The sequence below is a fragment of the Neofelis nebulosa genome, chromosome 10 (assembly GCF_028018385.1).
Source record: "Neofelis nebulosa isolate mNeoNeb1 chromosome 10, mNeoNeb1.pri, whole genome shotgun sequence".
Lineage (NCBI taxonomy): Eukaryota > Metazoa > Chordata > Mammalia > Carnivora > Felidae > Neofelis > Neofelis nebulosa.
Genome location: NC_080791.1, coordinates 56,669,650 through 56,686,590, shown reverse-complemented (window position 1 = coordinate 56,686,590; position 16,941 = coordinate 56,669,650). Strand labels below are relative to the sequence as shown.

The window sequence follows — 16,941 nt, the reverse complement described above, 5'->3', positions numbered from 1 at the left end:
TGTTCCCTGTGATCCTCTTTCAAAATGCAAACAGCCGTGGGCAAGAAAGAAGCTCTAGCTGGAGGCTTCCGGTACAAAATGAGAAAGTACGGGTTTGCTGATCTGGCTCTTCCCAAAGTGTTCTCTCTAGGCTATTAGTCCCAGACCCTGCTTGGTGACAAAGGAGTTGCATGCTGAAGCAAGCCTGGGAGTTGGGAAAGGCTGGCTGCGTACCGCACCACCTGTTGGGAGACTAATTTACATCAACACATTAAAAGCCCTGAGAAGTCCTGTTTCGATTTATGTGACCTAGCATTTCTCAAATTTGTATGCTCATGTGTCCTGGGACCCTTACCCTTGCCGGGAACTAGAGCTCCTCAGAGCAGTTTGGGAAGTGTGGACTGGATGGTGTGAGCAGGTCCACTGCAGGCCGAGGTATGCGCGCTGAAAGGGTGCTTGTGTCTGGCATACAGCCAGGGCCACATTTCCCCGTGCTGACCATTGTACAGAGGCACAGGTCTGGCCTAAGCCATCACCAGTGATCTTTTGTGACAGAAGCAGAAAATGAATGGGGCATCATACAGCTTACAGATGGAGGACAGAGGAGAGGGAACAGGTGACAGGCCAGGCTGGGGACCTGAGTTCCCATTGCAATTCCGTGCTCACTGCTGGCTACTGGGCAGGAGACCTCATCTTGCTGAGCTTTGCTTTAATCATCCACAGAACCGGGCTAAAGCCATTCTCAGGGCTGTTGTAAAGACTCGGTGTGGTAATGCACTCAGAGGCAGATCATAAACTGTAGGTCCCGTACTGGCATTTGCTATGTACACATCATTATTTCCCTGCGTGCACTGCCAGGAGGGTGTGGTCATGTCTTGACTGATCACAAGCCACTGCAGAAGTCCTCCATCAGGACGGATGGACGGACGGACGGATGGATGGAATCCCTAGCAAGACCCAGAATCAACAATGGCTGTTGAATGACTGAATGAATGAACGAACAAACCAATTCCAATAAGTTCGGCTGTCCCATTTCTTAGCCCCTACCCTAACTGGTAGAAGCCGTAAATCAGGAAAGACACATGGCGCATGAGGGAACAAAGGTGGTGGACTGCTGGAGGCAGCAGAATGAAGGTCAAGGTGAGAAGAGCCAGAAACCTGCAAAAGCAGACCCTACGGCAGTCAAGCAGGCGCAGCAGCCCAGGGTCACTCGGCTCAGGGCCAGCAGGGTTGAGTGCTCCCAGCACCACAGTGAGTGCTCGCAAGGCCCTTCCCGGAGAGGTTAACCATTGTGCAGGGAAAGGAAGTGATCAATCCTTTTCACAAGGTTTCCAACCCAAACTATGAAAGGGTTGTTTTTAAAGGGGATGAGGGAGAAGGAAGCTTTAGGGACACAAGCCTTGGCTGCCTGGAAAAACACATTTTTACACAAACTTATCAACATAGTCATGCACAGGACAAACATTTTTAAAGTGCCCGCTGCGTGCCAGGCAAGTGCTGGTAGGCACTTGGGTGGGGGAGGGTATACTCCGGGCCTCATCAGACAGCAGCAGACAGCATCACACGTTGAAGACTGGATAAACGAGGTGTCGGGTCACTTGAGGACAGAAAGGGAAGTGCTGGAGGAAAAAGCCACACACAGGAAGTCTGGAGGACCAAGCTAGATCACCGTGTGACCTCAGGCAAATCACCTTCCTTCTCTGAGCCTCCATTTTCCCATCTATAAAGTGGGGCTGATGATAAATATCACGAAAACTACTATATTGCACCAGGCACTGGGCCAGTGGTCATAGACTTTATCTCACCCAGTGTGCACAGCCAGCAAGACAGCCGTTGCTATTTGTTGTGGGGAATGACTGTCCCTTCCACAGATAAGCAAACTGAGGCTCAGCTAGTTACTCACTTGCTCGAAGGCAGAGAGTTGGTGGGAGCTGGAATTTAAACCTGGGTTTGTCAGATTCCAGAGCTCACCCTCTCCTGCCCTCCCAGACGAGTCCCACGCTGCCTCTCATTGATTGCCGTGAGGATTCAGTGACATTGTGGATATCAAAGTGCTTTATAAAGGTAAACTATTAGGTGTCCAAAGCCAACAAGAACTGAGTCTTGATTCCTCTGTGAAACCAAACGCTGAAGTTCACAGGGGCATTCAGAACTCAGGACTCCCGGGCTCCTAACCCCTCTGTCTCCTCCATTCCTTGGCCAACTTCTTCCCAGAGCCCCATCCCAGGCTGTAAACAGCCTTGCTCAGATCACCTGGCTCCCCTGTGCTACACCCTGCCGAGGACCTAGAGGGCACATGAGGCCTAGAGGGCACATTCTGCCACGGGGGCCCCCCGCAGAATCAGGAGCTCCAGGCTCCTTCACCACTCCCCGCGGACAGGCTGGGGGGCCTCGGGGCCAGTCTCCTCATCTCTCTGAGCCTCGGGTTCCCCCCACACCATGAGGGATTAAAGCAGACTTCAGGGGCGCCTGGGTGGCGCAGTCGGTTAAGCGTCCGACTTCAGCCAGGTCACGATCTCGCGGTCCGTGAGTTCGAGCCCCGCGTCAGGCTCTGGGCTGATGGCTCAGAGCCTGGAGCCTGTTTCCGATTCTGTGTCTCCCTCTCTCTCTGCCCCTCCCCCGTTCATGCTCTGTCTCTCTCTGTCCCAAAAATAAATAAAAAACGTTGAAAAAAAAAAAATTTAAAAAAGCAGACTTCATGTGGGAAAAGATATTCTCCACGGTGGGACTCAAGAAATGTGACTGACCTTTAGCTGGGTGAGTGCAGCGGGGTAGGTAGGAAGAGATTCAGGCTCTCAGAATCCCCGAAGAGGAGGGTACTTACCCCATCCACCAGAAATCCCCCATCTAACCTTGAAATCACTGCCTGCCCTTGGGAGCCCTGATCGGAGAGTGGACTCGGCTCTTACCACCACCGGCCACCAGCAGGACCCTAATCTGCTGGCTTCCCGGGGTTGGCTGGGGCCCAGGTCGGGGAGAGGGAGGAAAACGGTCTTTAGGCAGAACCGCATACATCTTCACCGGAGAGAGCTGAGCCCCAGGCACAGACATCCTCACTGGGGCCCAGAGAGGCTGCTAACTGGCTTCAGGCCACACAGCAAGACGGGCCAAGTGGGTACCAGGACCCAGGCCTTCTAGGCCCAGCTCAGGGCTCTCTCCACTGCCCCAGAAGTCATCCCTTTGGGAACATGGATTGAGCACAGAAAGGAAGAGTAGTGTGAACAGTCAGGATGATGCACCCACCCCCACTGCACGGTGGTCAGGAGGCGCTGGCCATTGACAGCTCGGCCCCCAAGCCACAGGGTGAAAACCAACACGCAGCCTCAGTGCAGGTACTGACGGGGCACGTTTGTATAGAGCACGGACTCGGGCCTCTGCAGAGCCCTCAACAGGGAGGAGGTTCTAGTTACAGCACAATGGATCTCAGTTGAACACAAGAAAGAACTTCCTGAGGCAGCATTAAAAAGGGACAAAGACAGCAGGATGAGGATGACTGTGGAGTCTCCTCTAAAGTAGAAGATGCGATCTCGTCCGTCACGTCATTTTCGCTTCGAAACAGATCTGGAAGGGAAGTGCTACTGCCCTCATTTTACAGGTGAGCAACTGAGGCTCAGAGAGGTTAAGTGACCTGCCCAGTGTCTTCAAAGTTCTGGTCAAGAGAGGCGGAGCTGGGCTTCAAAGCCAGGACTGACCTGGAAACCTGCACACCTCCCCTCATTGCCACACCCACCCTGGGCCTCTATGCCCGAGCCTCCTCAGACGCCCAGGGGTGTGTTACGGGTGATGCACAGCATTCCGGTCAGGGAGGCGAGGGAGTGCTCAGCGGTGGCCAGCTGCAAAGAAAGGGCTCTGCGTTCTAGGTCTGCCCAGCTGCCCCCAAGACACCATCGCTGGGGGCCTCATGGGTGCTTTCCATGCAATGGACCCCGACAGATTTTCCATCTGACCATGCCTCCAGCGCCCTGCTTGGCAGGAACCTCACGCTCTCCCCAGATCCCACACCCGGGCACCCCTTCACAGGGCCTTGTAGTGTTGGCCCAGCACCCCCTGCATCATCTGTCCCAGGCCTGCCTGGTCCCACACTCCTCTCACCTGGTCTACATAGGCTCTCTAGAGCCACCTGAGCTCTGGGTGGTGTGGCTCATTCCGGGTATTAAAGGCTGATGCCAGAGCCACTATTGGCTGCCCAGCTCTAAGGACAGCATGTAAAGTGGCTACCCCAGAGCCACCTGAGCTCACCTGACACCAACCTACCCACAACCTTTGCCTCACTCCACAGATTAGGCCCTCCCTGGCAAGGCCACTCTGGAAGCTACCCACAGCCTGATTTGGGGGATGAGACGTGGACCAAGGCAGGCCTCTTGGGTCCCTGACTTCTCTGCGGCAACAGGGTGGAGGAGAAGCCTGACTCCTCCAGCCACACTCAGCACTTTGCATGTCACGGCCCCAGCCCTGTGAGTACTTACTCCAGTCCACAGATGGGGAAACTGAGGCTTGATAGAACGAGAAGCCATTCCTCCCAGGACATGGTTTGCATCAGAGGACTGGGGGGGGGGGGGGGGGCAGATGGCTGACAGGTGAAGGTCCGCAGTGTGGCAAGGCTACACGACACTCTGTTCCTTGTCACTGGAACAGAGTCTAGACTGAGGGTGGTGACAGTCCCTGCCCCATACTGATGGTCCAGCCACACTGTGAGTTCTGGGCTCCCACTATATTATTTGTGATCACGGTAAAGGCTGTCATTTGCTGGCTGCTCCCTGCTCGCCAGGGACTATTCCCGGTACTTCACATTTGTTTGTTCATTTGCTCATCACAACAACCCTCTGAGTACTCTCCGTTATCCCCATTTCATAGATGAGGAAATCAAGGCCCAAGAGACTAGGGGCACATTGTCTAGTTCCCCCGCCTCTATGGCAGAGTCAGGATTTTAGGAGAAAGTCTGGTTTTGGAGCCTGTGTTCTAACCACTACCCCACACTGCCTGACAAAGAGGGACAGAGACACAGGTTGTTCAGGTGATCGGGCTGGAGAAAACTCAGAGCCAGGTCCTCTCAGGACCCGTGGGGATGGAACTGGACACAATGGCAGGCTCGGTGGGCAGGGGCCTGGGCACCAATCTCAAAGGGGTACTAAGGCACTGGAATGCTTTGGTTTGTCTCTGGTGTAGGGGCCAACACCCCCTTCATAAGGGATATGCCCAAGTAACAAGAGATGATCCTTCAACTGAATCCTAAGGCGGGTGGCTACCAGACTCCACAGCTGTTGATCGATGGAGTGAGGAATACGTCCTGTTTGCCACTCTAGGTCCACTCCCCACCCTGCTGGGGGCCCGGAAGGCTGATCTTAGTGGACTGCCTTGGGCTCCGTGCCACGGGATTCTGGGTAGGTTCACCCAGTGGGAAGCCCCAGTGGGAGACTGGAGGAAGAGAGAGAGTTGAGGTTTCTCCCCCCTGGGTCTCCTGAGCTGACCGGTTCCCTTTACTGCAGGCCACGGCCCTGGTCCATATCGCTGACCACTTCCTCCCCTTGCAACTTCAGCCCCCTTTAGCCCTGAATGGCTCCCAGGGGCTGTGAGCTCTGGGTGCTGCACACTCCTTTGTTGGTTTGCCACACCCCTATTTATTGCCGGAGCAGTTCATCTTGGGCTGATACTCTCTCTCTGGCTGGGCCAGAGCAGGGGAGATCAAGCACTACCACCACCAATGACCCCCTTTCTGCAGCCTTCTCCCCAAACAGCCCTCGGAATCTCTTCTAAATAACCATGGAACAAATGATTAAAGCAGAGCAGTTTACAGGGGTGCCGTTACTGTTACTCTATACACAGGCCTCCGTTGTCTCGGCCTGGGCCTGGCCCAGCACACGGAGCAGGCTGGAGGCCATGGCAGGACCAGACCAGGGAAGGAAGGAAGGAGCAGGAGGCAGAGTTCAGCTCTTATGGAGGACAATCGATGACGGTTCCTGAGTGTATACAGCAGGCACTAAGCTTTATACACTAAGCACTTCATTTACTTCTCACAACAGCCCATGAAGTGCATCCTATTCATGCATTTTACAGAAGAGAAAACTGGGGCTCAAAAAGCTGAAATGACTCACCCAGGGTCATACTGCCGGGGAGTGACAAAGACAGGACTCAAATGCAAGCTTTTCCGCCGGCAAAACCCATGCTGGTAACTGCCTTGAAATAATTTCATTGAACTGGCTTCCAACAGAGGCAGCTGACTTAAATGGGGTCAGTTATTGGTGAGGGCCAGACAGAGGCCTTCAATGTCTCCCCCATACCCTCCCCTAGATGGAAGGGAAAAAAAAAATCTTCTGACATTCTTCCGTTCTCCCAGGTGGGACGGGGCCCCAAGCGGGCGGTGCCATCGGGTGTCCAGGTTGGAAAAACAAGCAGATTCAGACAAAGCTTCATTGTGAAGGAGGGCTCGATGCTTTGGCCATTAAAACAAATCCCAGCAAAACAAAATGCCTGCTGCCTTATCTTATCTCTTACAGAAGGGGGGCAGGAAAGGGCTCCAAGACAGGGTGTGGATCCCTCCCCATACCAGCCTCCATCTAAGAGACCCGGTCTCCGTGGTTGCAGCAGGAGGAAAGAGCACCACGGGGGGGCCGGGGGGGTGGGGGAGTCCAGAGTCTAGGTGTAGCCCTGCTCTGCCACTGTCTGTGACCTTCTGCTGCACCAGTGCTGACGCTTTCTGTGCATGGCCTCGTGTGGTCTCCACAGCCATTTCAGAGAAAGATGATTGCTATTCCTATTTTCAAATGAGGACACCGAGGCTCAGAGAAGACACCCAGCTAGGCAGCAGAGGAGGGTTGGAACCCAGGCTTCTCAGACTGCAAAGCCTTTCCACTCCCCTGTTTCTCCAGGCAGGGAGGTCCCGGGAAGAGCGGTACCCCAAAGGAGGGAGCAGCCTGGAAGCAATGCGCTCCTTATCATGGGGCTGTGCAGGTATCATCCTGAGGACACTGTAGATGCATCCCACAGAGGGTGGTGGGTGGTTGTCAATCCTGGGGAGCTGACATCACCTAGGAAGCTTTAAAAACTGCTGAGGCCTTGGTTGTCGGCCCAGGCAGGACTATTAAAAGTTCCCTAACGATTCTTGGGGCGCCTGGGTGGCTCAGTCGGTTGAGCGTCCGACTTCGGCTCAGGTCATGATCTCGCGGTCCGTGAGTTCGAGCCCCGTGTTGGGCTCTGTGCTGACAGCTCAGAGCCCAGAGCCTGTTTCGGATTCTGGGTCTCCCTCTCTCTCTGACCCTCCCCCATTCATGCTCTGTCTCTCTCTGTCTCAAAAATAAATAAATGTTAAAAAAAAAAATTAAGGGGCGCCTGGGTGGTTCAGTCGGGTGAGTGTCTGACTTCGGCTCAGGTCATGATCTCACAGTTTGTGGGTTCGAGCCCCACATCGGGCCCTGTGCTGACAGCTCAGAGCCTGGAACCTGCTTCGGATTCTGTGTCTCCCTCCCTCTGCCCCTTCCCCACTCATGCTTTCTCTCTCTGTCTCCCAAAAATGAAAGTTAAAAAAATTTTAAAAAAAAATTAAAAAAGAAAAGTTCCCTAACGATTCTAGTGTGCAGAAAAATTTGAGAGTCATGGGCCCAGATGTGCCCACTAGAGCATCTTCTACCCTAAAGGCTCCCTACCCACCTCTTGGAGAAAGGTTTATTACTCTGAGTCTATTTTACAAGAGGGACACAAAAATGGGCAAAACACAACGGATGAGGTCACGTCCCCAAGGCCCCACAGCCAACCACAAGTGCAGGCAGCAAGGGATCTCTGACTTCAGGGTGTCTCAGAGGCAAACTCCTTCAAGATACTTGGGGATCCTGGCTCTTGTCAGTGGAAGAAAACTTTCTCTTGGAGCCTCTTGGGTGCGAGGATGAGACAAATTCTTCACGGCATTTTTTTTTTTAACCGAGTCCACTTATTTAAAAACCTAAAAGCTATAGGATCAATGCTGGAAGACACCTCTACTGGGTGCGAGCAAGGCCTGGTTGTTCTTTTCTCTAGGAGATTTGGTCCCAGGCCTGGGAAGGGCTGAGACTCTCAGACCTCAGCCCACATTTCCTCCCTACCTGCCTCACTCGTGCCCTCACAGCACAATGTCACAGATGGTGAGACAGCGTGTGGTTGGGGGGGGGGGGGGTGGGGTGGGGAAGAGGGAAACCTGTGGGGTCCAGCAGACGCACATGTGTGTGTTAAATGATATCTTCACACTCAGCTCTGGGAACACCACCTGCAGGAAGCCTTTCCTGACACCCTCCTCACCCAGCACTGGACAACCCCCCCCCCCCGCCCCCCCCCCCCCCCCCGCGCCTTCCCTGCCACATTCTGTCACACGCAGTGTTGTCGCTGCTTCCGAGCCCTCCCCTCCCTACCAGGCCATCCATTCATTACACGGAGCAGCTGCCCTTAGCCTGGGACTCATTCCATAGGCCCTTCCTGAGCACCGGATCTCTGCCAAACTCCGTGCTAGGTGCTGGAGACAGAGCTAATGACAGCTGGCATGCATCGAGTGCTTATTGTGTGCTAGGTATTTTCTGAGTGCTTTGCATGTATAATTCATTTACTCCTCACTACAACCTTATGCACCAGATGCTGTAATTGTCACCATTTTACAGACGGGGAAACTGTGGCCCAGAGAGATTAAATCACTTGCCCAAGTCACATGTCTAATAAGTATGTGCACTCGGCTGTGGTCTCAGCATGACTCTATATCACCATCCCTAAACGTTGATGGGACTGGCCCCACCCCAGGAGGTCACTCTTCACAATCTGGAAGTTTTGTATCTGTGTGCTTACTTGTTTAATGTCTGTTTTCCCCGCCATAGACCAAAATCTCCAATCAAACTACATTTTGGGTATTTTTGTTTATTTGTTTGAAAATATTTATTTATTTTGAGAGTGAGAGAATGGGAGAGGGTGAAGGGGGAGGGAGAGAGAGGGAGGGAGAGAGAGAGGGAGACAGAGCGAGAGAGGGAGGCAGAGAGAGGGGGGAGGGAGAGAAATGGAGAGAGGGAGGGGGAGAGACGGAGAGGGGAAAGAGTGGGGGGGGGGAGAGAGAGAGAGAGAGAGAGAGAGAATGAGAATGAATCCTGAGCAGGCTCCACGGTGTCAGTGCAGAGCCCAACTTGGGATGCGACCTCACGAACCATGAGATCATGACCTGAGCCAAAATTAACAGTTGGGCGCTCAACCAGCTGAGCCACCAGGCGCCCTTCAAACTACATTTCGCATGTGTCTGTATGAGATTGAGAGAGAAACATACACATGGACAACCAGACAGAGAGACAGGAAAACAGAGAGACCAAATGAACACTGCTTCCCTTTAAGAAGGACTCACTCTCTGCTGGGCATCTCCTACCTGGACTCAGACGGCCCCTCCCAATTGGGCCATTCCTGCTGCTGGAGCCTGAGAAGAATCAGGTCCCCAGATACCCTGGTGCTGCCCCGTGCCCGGAACTTAGCTCCGAGCCTTCGTGTCTGACAGCTGCCTGCTCCCTGGGAAGGCGTGGGAATCTCAGCTCTCTGACAGAGTCCTCCTCAGGCAGCAAAGTGTCCTCCTCCGGCAAGTCCCCCTGCCACCTGGCACACCCTCCCGCCTGGCACCACTGGCTGGACCCTTTAATCAGCTTCTTCCCGAGCCACTCCCTCACGGGGCTGCCGAGGGGACAGGCAAGTGGTCTCAGGCCGACAGAGTACCTGCCTGTGTGCCGGGTCTGGCCGGGCACCTCACCCCTCTCATCTCACTGAATCCCCACAACACTATTATTATCAGCCCCACGTTACAGGGAAGGACGCAGAGGTACAAAGGTTGAGCGGCTTGCCCAAGGGGCAGCTTGAACTGCCAACCAGGGGAATGCTGCTTTGTGCCAGGCACTCGGTCAGGAGGGGAGGACCGGGGTGGCCGAGAATCTAGTTCTAACAGGCTGGCGAGGGAAGCAGGCCCACACAACCCCTCTCCACAGACCACAGTCAACGAGTGAGCGTGCGGATCTGCCCAGAAGGAGGCTTAGATTCTGCCTGCTTGGGAGGAGTCGTGGAAGCTTCTAGGAGGAGGCATCTTCAGCATGGCTAGAATCCTCACTGCTCTACCCCCATGACCACCACAACAGGAAGAAGGGCCGGCCTCGGCCTACAAAGTTCTGGTGCCCAGTGAGGACTTGCCACCACCTGGGAGGCTGCGAAGGAAGGAGAGAAGGAGGTGCCCTGCCAATGACCCCACTGTGGCTGGGCCAGCCGGGCCCCAGCCCTGCCAACCTGGCCTGGCCCGGTCGGCTCCCAATCACAGGGTCTTCTCTGCCCAGCTAATGACCATGCTGCCAGCAGCTCAGGCCGCCACCCCCTTCAGTGGAGGCAGCAGCTAACTACAGAGCCTGCTGGCCCAGACGGTGGCCAGGCCAAAAATCACAGCTGCCCGTCATACCACATCCTCTGGCCCTGATTACTGTGGTCTCCTCCTCCACCTTCTAGAGTCACAGAGGACACTGCAGAAGGCTGCGGCTCCGGGGGCTCGGACACCACCCCACTCACCACAGACATGGGAAAACAGGACCACCGAGGGGGGCTGATTCACCTCAAGTCGCATAGCCAGGGTCTGGATACCTGGCCCTTCCTTAGCTTTGAGAAGAAAGTTTCTTTCTAGGCTTTTTATATGCAAAGTATGCTCTCGAGGTACTCAGGTAGAGCGGAGGAGACAGGCGGCCTGTTCAGCCACCGATAGGAGCTTGATTCCTCACTCCCCACTGTCTAGCTGTGCGACCTTGAACAAGACCACGACGTACCTCTCTGAGCCCCAGTTTCTGGGTGATAACAGGAGCTACTTCCCAGAGTTGTGAATGAGAGTACCTACAAAGTACTTGGCACAGCAGTTCAGAAGTACTCAAGGGCATTAGCTACTGTTCATATCACCAGCATAGCGTTATTAAGTGCGTATGCAGGCACATTTCACGGACTATAAAATGTGATGCTGCGGTAGGTGTTATTTATTACTATTACTGTGAAGTGTTACAAATTCAGAGGAGATGTGACCGGAGGGTTAGGTAATCCAGGAATGTTTCTGGGGGGAATTTATGACCTGAGTTAGGCCTACACAAACGGGGAGGTGAGCAGAGAAGCAGGGAGGTCGGGATGCTGAGAGGAACCCCATAAGCAGAGGGCAGCACGTGACCGGTTCGGGAGACTGTGAGAAACAACAAGCCAGAGGTCTGTGCAGTGGCTGCGGTGGGCAAGGCCTGGAATGCACAACAAAGGGGCCTGGTCTTCCTTTTACAGTCAAGAAAGAGCCACAGAGGGTTCTCAGTGAGGACTCCATATGCTTTCTGAAGTGTGAAGTTTGTCGGGCATTCAAGGCCTTGTACCATCTGGCCACCCATCCCTTTTTTTCCCACATGCCTCACTGACCCCACAAACCCCAGTATTACTACTCCAGAGTTCTCCCCACCTCTCTGCCTTCTACACCATCCCATCCACCCTGCTACTAGCCCACCCCATGCTTCATGTTCACGATGAAGCACCCTTCTACCAAGTACCCATCACACCATGTGCTTTACGTATATGACCTCACAGTCACCCATAACGTCTCTGGTCTCTGATTTTACCGAGGACGAAACAGAAGCCTGGCAGGATGGTGTCTCACTCGCTGTCTCACAGTAGGTGGCACAGCCAGGATTCAATTTTGAACTGATGTCAAGACCTCTACTCACTATAGCAAACTGCCTCTTGTCCCAGCCCACAGAGCCTTCTGAAGCCTTCTGGGTTACTCCAGCCTCAAAGCCTCTCCCTGCCAGCCCCTAGCACTCATTTGGAATCACAGGCCCACGACTGGATCCTAGCACACCTAGCTTGCTTTTCATTGTTTCCTGCAGGTCTATGTTGCTCCCACCCCCAACAGGAAAAGAGCCATGGTTGATGATAGGTCACTTTCTTCCCATGCTGTCCCCTCCCTCCATATCCAAGACGTCTAATAGCACTGATAGGAACCACCCACCTGCTCTGGTAGGATTCAGAGGTTCAGCTGAGCACAGAGCAATTTCCCTGAGCCTGCCTCCCATTTCATGAGGGGAGCCATAAATTATTCACTGCACCTTTGTGCCTAGGAAGGCCAGACAAGGGGCCAGGGGGAATGAACACCAGCTCCTCCCAACCCCAGAAGCCAACAGCCCTGGGGTGGGGGTGGGAGGTCAGAATCCGGAGCCCCTAGCCAGGGTCTCGAAGCAGATCCCGGAGGGCTGTGGAACAGGGAAGCAGCCAGGGGAGCATGACCCATACAGGAGTCCCAGCTGAGCAAACCCCAGTCTGTGAGCCTGCAACGGTAGCCTACCTTCTAATCTAAGGCAGATCTGAGAATTTTCCTGGTCAAAATTCAAGCTTTCTTTCTTTATAGAGAAGGAAATAGATATCTGGCCAAGCACTATATATTTGCATCTTATTTAATTCTCACAACAACCTTGTAAAAGCGAAATTCCAATTTACAGGGAAGCCAGTGCTCTTGAGTAAAGTGCATGTGGCCCAGAGTAAAGTGCCCAGCGGGAAGCAGAGCAGATTCAGCCCACCTGGTCTGACTTAGCTGTCTGCCTGCGCTGTTTAGTCCACCCAACTGGGAGCTAGTCGTCCCACTGCCTTTTCCATCTGGGTAACTTCCAGAGCACCTGGTATGAACTGACGCTCAGTTCCTGAATTAAACTCCAAGGCCCTGGGCAAGTAAGTGGCTTCATCTCTCTGGGCCTCCGTTTCCCCCACATGGCAGCCATTAGTAACAAGCCCAGTCCTGGCAAACACAAAAATCTCTTTAGCACTTGACAGTTTGCCAGATGTGATGGCCCCATTATCTGAGCAGGTAACACACAGCCTGCCTTGACCCCATTTTACAGGTGAGGCTTGGAGACATGCATGCATCTGAGAGGTCCCAGGTGGCCCCCCAACCCCCATCCTGCCTCACACTCCAGGTTCCAGGTTCTTTCCACCACACCATGAAATGAGATCACAGGTGTGAAATTATCTCATCAAAGGGGAGCTTTGTTTAGATGTAGGGATTATAATGAGAATTTGAATCCCCATGGATGGGAGTTGGGGGGGGATGCCAAGCCCCTCTGTGACCCTCTCTTTCGGTGCCCCCCAACCCCTCCACCCCCAGGGACTGAGCTTCCAGCCTTCATCTGACCTCTCCACCCTCCTCCACCTCCCAGGGGCTTTCCAAGGGGGTTTCCCCAGACACCAGGAAGCTGGGCACAGCAGGGGTTAACTACTCCCAGCCAAGGCCACAGGGCTCAGACCAAGGCCACGTCCCCTCCCCCTCCCCACTCAGAACAAGAACCTACAGAGCTCACGCCAAGCTATCTTTCACAACACCCCTCTTTCTGCATGGCCCCAGGGGGCAACAGAAGGAGCCCCTGCCTGGGAATCCAGACACCTGGGACTGTGCCCCTAGCCCTGGCAGCCCCAGCCTAGAGACCCTAAGCAAGCCCCTCCCCTCCCGGGCCAGAGGTGTCTGGCAGGTTCCCTTGCCCAGGGGAAGCTGGGGTCAGACCTTCAGTCTGGGCCAAAGGCTATGGGACTGCTGGCTCGTCTTGGGCCCCAGCAACCACCACACAGACTCTCAAAGCAGCCTCATAAGTGGTCACCCTGACCTCTCATCAGGGGTGAGAAAACCCCAGCCACCCACCCAGAAGATGCTAACAGGGAGCAGATACCTTGAAAGATCTTTGGGAAGATTTTCTCAAGTGTACTGCTGCCTCAACCACGTACTTACTTTAGCCCCTAGGACAACTGGCAACCCCCCCCCCCCCCGCCCATGCCCCCAGCCTCCTGTGTCCCATTACTAATGTGAAGGAGGGGAGCTGGTGAGTGCTGAGAGCCCTCACCTCTTCCAGCTCTGATGGGCTCTGACTTGGGGACCTCTAGAGTGAGTTTTCCCAACAAGCTAGCAGCATCTCAGGATGCCATGGTGTCCTAGAGACCCCAGAGCCTGGCACACAGGGGCCAGGGGCCACTGCTCCCTGGTGTGGGGTCCACAGGGAGGGAAGCTGTGGAACTGGGAAGCTTCCCATCTCTACCTTCAACTCTGGGTCACCTTTCCTGGGACGTGACCTGGCCGTGGAGTGGGAGGGAAGGCGGCCAGAGGAAGCCACCTCCCCAGCCTCAGGATGCCCCAGTGGCCCTGCTTTGACCCCTCCCCGCCACCTCCTGCCTGGCGGCTGTCCACTTCCTTTCTTCGTTCTCCACTTCTTTCCCTCTCCACCCTAACCCTCCAACCCAGTCTCATCCCCCGGAGTGAAAACATCAGGGTCACTCAACCCCGCTGAGCCTCAGCGTCCCCATCTGTAAGAGCCCATAACAATGCACAACACCTTTTATCTCATGGAATAGTAGTGAGCCTTAAACGAGGGACCATTTGCGCAAGGGTGGGGCGCGGACCCGCACACAATGGGCGCTCAATAAGTGCCCGTTTTCTCCCTTCCAGGCGCCCTCTCCTAGCTCCAGCCCCAGCTAGTGCCCGGTACACGCCCGCAGCTGGCCCCGCGCTGCCCGGTAGGGGTCGAAGGCCGCCCTTGCCTGGCATCCGGGGCTCTCTCACCTGCAGCTCTCGGCTCTCGCCGGCCGCCGGGCAGGGGTGGTGGTGGTGGGGTGGCCTGTGATCCCTTCTTCGGGGCAAACGCTGAGCCCTCGCCTGGGGCGGCAGAAAGGTGACGGCTTCGGCTCGCAGCACCAGCTCGGTCCGGCTCAGTCCAACTGCCCAGCAGGCTTGGGACCCCTCACGGGGTGCTTGGACCCGGGCCGGGGTTTTCTGGGCGTTCGCACGGTCCCAAGTCCAAAGCACCGGGCGGAAGGCAGCTGAAGGTTTGGGTCTCGGGAGCCAGAGTCGGGGGGTTTCTGGGCTCCGTTGCACTCGGTCGGGAGGCTGTGGGCACCCGCCTTAACCCGGGTCCGGGGGCTCCGACACACACTACAGAAAGGCAGGGTACAAGCCCGCAACCATAGACCAGTACGGTGGGCCAGGGGCTTCCCGCCCCAGGGCACTGGATCGGGTCGGGAGCTCAGGGCGTCCCAGCCACGACGCCCCGGATCGCGGGGCTGGGAGCGTCCCGGCACAGAACCCCGGGCTGGGGCAGGCGGGGCAGGGCGCAGGCGAGGACGCGCAGAGCCGCGGCGGCCGAAGCCCGGCGGAGAAGTCTTCCCAGGTCCGGACTCGGCTCGCTCTGCAAAATGGGGCGGACCTCGGCGCGTCGGCTGACTCCGGAGCTCGGGGCCGCGGCTCCACTTCCTCCTCTTCCCCCGGCTCGCTCGCGGCTCGCTTAGCCCTGCGCGGCAGCCGCAGCCACCCCCGCTGCTGTCATCCCCGCCGCCCACCCCCACAAGAGCTGCAGCCGGAGCCGGAGCCGGAGCCGGAGCCGAGCCCAGCCGAGGCAGCGCCGCCCAGCGCCAGAGCGCCAGCTGGCGCGGCTCCGTCCGAGCGGGGCGGGGTCAGGCGAGGCCACGCCCCCCGCCGGGCCTTTGGCAAGGGGCGGGGCGCGCCCCAGAGACCCTCCTCCGGCCCCGCTCAGTCGGACAGCGGGAGCCAATGGGAAGATGGGAAAAGAGCGGAGCTCTGCGGAACGTGTACTCTACCCCGAAGAGGGCGGGGCAGACAGTGGAGACTTTGCGGCTGGGGAGAGGACAATGGAGGGGTGGGGGGGTTTTAAAGAGTGGAACGGGGTACAGAGTCGCCTGGGGACCCAGATGGAGGGAGAGGTGATGACTGCTGTGTGTGGGATGGGGGCGCGGAGGCTGCCGTGTGTTGGGGAGTGGGGGGTCAGGAGGTAGGAAAAGAAGCAGGGTGGAGGTGAGGTAAGGTATTCGGGGATAGCGGAGTCCCCAGGGATAGGGGAGCTCTCCGGGGTGGTGGGACACCGCCTCCACAGTACTCTTCCCCCTTCCCCAGTTCAAGGGCTCAGCGCGCGGAGGTGAGCGTTGGAAGCTGTGAAACATTCAGATTTCACGAAGCGGTGAAAAATGTTTTTGAAAATAAAGATCGTATCTACCTACCTACCTATCGTCCTTCCTTCCTTCCTCCCTTCCATCCTCCCTCCCTCCCTTCTTTCTTTCCTTCCTTCCTTCAACATTTCCCCCTTCCCAGCGCCCATCTTCGAGGAGGAGCGTCCTTGCCAGTTTTAGATACACTAAATCAAGAGCAGTGTGTGAGGATCACACACACGCACTCCCTCTCTCTCAATCCCTCTCTCTCTCAATCTCTCTCTCTCTCTCAATCTCTCTGTCTCTTTCTCTCTCTCCCTCCCCTCGAGTAAGGCAGCTTCTGCCCTCGGCTCCCTGCCCTCCCCTCCCCCAGCGCCTTGGGTCGGGGGAGCTGTGTCTGATTATCTGATTATTTCCAAGAGTCCCCTGCCAACTGCACAGGGCAGGGCACAGGGCAGACGTTAGAGGGTTTTGATGTATGAATGAATGAGTGTTGATGTGCTGCTGGGTCATGTAAAAGTCACTAATTGGCCTGGGGAGCAAAGGAATGGCGGCTGCACAGTAAGGCTTTTCAGTAAGCCTCACACAATAGGTGCCCCATTTCCCTGATGACACCAAAGCACAGAGAGGCCAAGTGATATTCTCAAGATCATATAGCTGGCACAGGATTTTATCCACTCATCACTATCGCTTTCTAGGGCATAGCTGTGTAGCTGTGACCAGGTTACTTGACCTTGCTGAGCCTCTGGTTCCTCATCTGTAAAAGGGAAATAAAGATGCTGCTACTTGGCGGGGACTGGCAGGCACCAGACTTCAAAAAATGGAGGGAAGGGTATTCCTGGCAGTTTTTAAGCCAGGCATCGATAGGGGAAAGAGAGCTTTGTAGGGAAACCAGGTAGCACAAAAACAGTTAAAAGCCACAGGAGGCAAATGCCATGGGCCTGCACAGTGAAGGTTGGAGTCTTCAATGAGGTCTGGACCCTGAGGCTCTGGCCCATCCCCTCTTGAGAGTGC

At 55.6% G+C, this 16,941-nt stretch overlaps 1 protein-coding gene across 5 annotated transcripts in view; it reads right to left on the bottom strand.

The window, feature by feature from the left end:
- Positions 1-15,372, bottom strand: part of GDPD5 (glycerophosphodiester phosphodiesterase domain containing 5) — an 88,116-nt gene extending 72,744 nt beyond the window's left edge. For 2 of the 5 annotated variants that reach the window (XM_058687730.1, XM_058687722.1), the window contains exon 1: positions 14,552-15,372. The gene's annotated coding sequence lies outside the window, so the exon portion shown is untranslated. The remainder of the gene's footprint in view (positions 1-14,551) is intronic. The other 3 variants (XM_058687728.1, XM_058687727.1, XM_058687729.1) reach the window with 3 other exon arrangements.
- Between the last annotated feature and the right edge of the window lie 1,569 nt (positions 15,373-16,941).